This window comes from Electrophorus electricus, chromosome 2, assembly GCF_041902795.1.
Source record: "Electrophorus electricus isolate QZ-2024a chromosome 2, ASM4190279v1, whole genome shotgun sequence".
NCBI classification, from domain to species: Eukaryota; Metazoa; Chordata; class Actinopteri; order Gymnotiformes; family Gymnotidae; genus Electrophorus; species Electrophorus electricus.
Window position 1 is genome coordinate 40746735 of NC_137498.1, and position 2500 is coordinate 40749234.

Below are 2500 nucleotides of genomic sequence, written 5' to 3' on the forward strand. Positions count from 1 at the left end.
CAGTGTGATGTCACAAACTGGGTCGACAATATCCCGCACACGACAGCTGCACATAAACGATCACATTAACATGGGCAGTCATATGGAGACTTTCATGACCTTGACAGCGTTTTGCCTGGGTTTCAGCAGAGGTGAATCCACTATAGGTGTTTGATTTCCCCACTTCCTTGCTCACTGCGTGTTTACTCCCCTTGTATTTAAATGAGACTGTGGCCGTGATGTGTGCACAGCTAACACTTATGGGGGCAGGAGTGCAGTCTAGGGGGAGTCTGGGTGGGAGCTGACAGCATGTCGGAGAAGAGGGGACGGGAAAATGCGGAAATGGTCGAAAGAGTGATGCAGAAGACAGAGAAAAAGGCAAACGATGCGTGTGTTGGGGAGAGAGGGAAGCCTTTGAGACGGCAAGAAAGGGATGAAACAAAACGAGACAAGTTGAGAAGGGAGTAGGATTTGTGTCCTCCATCTATTCAGCAAATGATGACTCTCTAAATTATGGCTCTGTTCACTTTCCGGAAATGGCTTCCTGAGTTCTTATTACGTCTCGGTTCCCGCCTGGGTCACCACAGCCTGTGTTGTATAACTGCACTCTTGAGGTGGCAGTGTGTGCTCCAACCTGCCTCCCTCCCCCTCCCCAAGACCCTTCTGCCCTTCCGCCCTGCCTCACTTTCCTATAAGGGCATTGCTCATTAGGACATGAAAAGCTTTTGCCTTAATGAGGTGAAGGTCACCCAGAATAATCACGCTGTCCATCTGTGCATCAGTTTTATTATCTTATTACTGTATTATCCTTCTGTGAAGACTCTTCTCGGAGTCTTTTTCATCACTCTATGCTAGGATGTAACCTCAGGTCACCTTATTACGCTCACCTACTTATAATGATCTTGGCCTGTTTTACAAGGTTATGTTGCAAGATTTCACCAGCCAATATCACCATAATCTCTTAGGAATACAGGCCAGTGGTCGGAAATATGCCTGTCATATCTGGGTCTCGATTACCCTGGACAAACATTTTGAAAGTAGGTCAATTATAAAGTGATGGTGCTGAAATTATTACATTCTTCCTGGAGTTTTTTTTTTCTATTAACTATTACAGTAATAACAAACATATTTGAGTAAACATTAATACGCAATATAGTTTATAATTTTAATTTAAATGTGCTTAATGAAAACAGGTGGAAGTCTTCTTAATAGTACACTAATGAAGCTTTTATCAAGAGAACATCCAATGAATCAAGAGGAAAAAATATCTGTAAAAATATGTTGTTCTTCTGCTGCTGCAAGTCACCCTCTAAAGCATAAATATTCACTGGTTGGATTGGTTGGTGTTTTCAGGACCATGTCAGATGTCTTTACATATTAACATCTCATGAAAAGGCTTTAAAATGGATTGGTTCAATGTGTTGGTTACCTGAGTGATGTTCGGCGTGACTCACAGTGCTGATCTGTCCAGCGCTGAGAGTTAGTGCATGGAAGGAGAGAGATCACTAAAAATGGAGACATGGGAACAGCAAACCCAGTCATCCTCTGTGGCTGTGCCCAAGATCAAAGCAATGAAACTTAGAGCTGAAGAGAGCCGGCAAGCTAAAAGAGAGAGTGATAGAGTTCAAGCTAGGACAGGAGTAAAGGTTGGCTTGACTTTTCAGAGGTGGTGACCTCAAAGGGTTCAGGAGTGAAGCAACATTGGCTTTTATATTCCTAAACAGGTAGGTTTGCCGTGGTCTACTAGACAGCTAGCGAAAATAACCAGATTATTATTGCTGTGGAATTTAATGTTACCCTTGTGATGTAATGCAATATACCCTTGTAATTGTGAAGTTGTTTTTAGCTGTATAGCTAAAAAAAAGCTGGATCATTCATTCATCTTAGCCAAGTAGTTTGCTAATGGAGTCTTTTTTTGCCCATTATTCTCACAGCCTTTCCAGTGCTACCTGTGATTGTGTAAACTAGTTCTGTCATTGTCTAATCAATCCTATACATAATATTCATTCTTGTCACAAAACTAGCTACAGTTTCTTCTCATTGTCAAGTTTACATCTTGGGCATGAATTAACATATCTGGATAACACATGGTTAACGATGGCTAGCTTGCTACATTAAAACATCTATATGTTTCAAAGCACAATATACATATTGTTTTGCATGAGCTTTTTACACAGCAGTCCCCTCTCCCATGTCTAGATACTGATGATGGCAATCTAGATAGTCAGATACAGGGTCAGATTGACCATCCACTCTTATAGCTAAAGTTTTACCTAGTATTCAGTGAGTGTGAGTTTTTATTCTCATTAATATCTGCATTTGAAAGGTTTTACATGCAAATTGAACATTATACTGAGAAGGATATGGTTACAACAGCAGATAATTCCCTTAACATCCTCAGAGAACATTTCCATCACTGAGTTCTGAATGAATTCTCGTTGAATACTGCTTGAACTTGAACACCATCACAGTAAAATAAAGATAAATCTATTCGAGGCAGATCAATCGCAGCATAACCAAC

General features: G+C 40.8%; 1 protein-coding gene across 7 annotated transcripts in view; it reads left to right on the top strand.

Moving 5' to 3' along the window:
* gabbr1b (gamma-aminobutyric acid (GABA) B receptor, 1b) overlaps positions 1-2500 on the top strand; it is a 69265-nt gene that overhangs the window by 21071 nt on the left and 45694 nt on the right. The gene's annotated exons all lie outside the window — the stretch shown is intronic.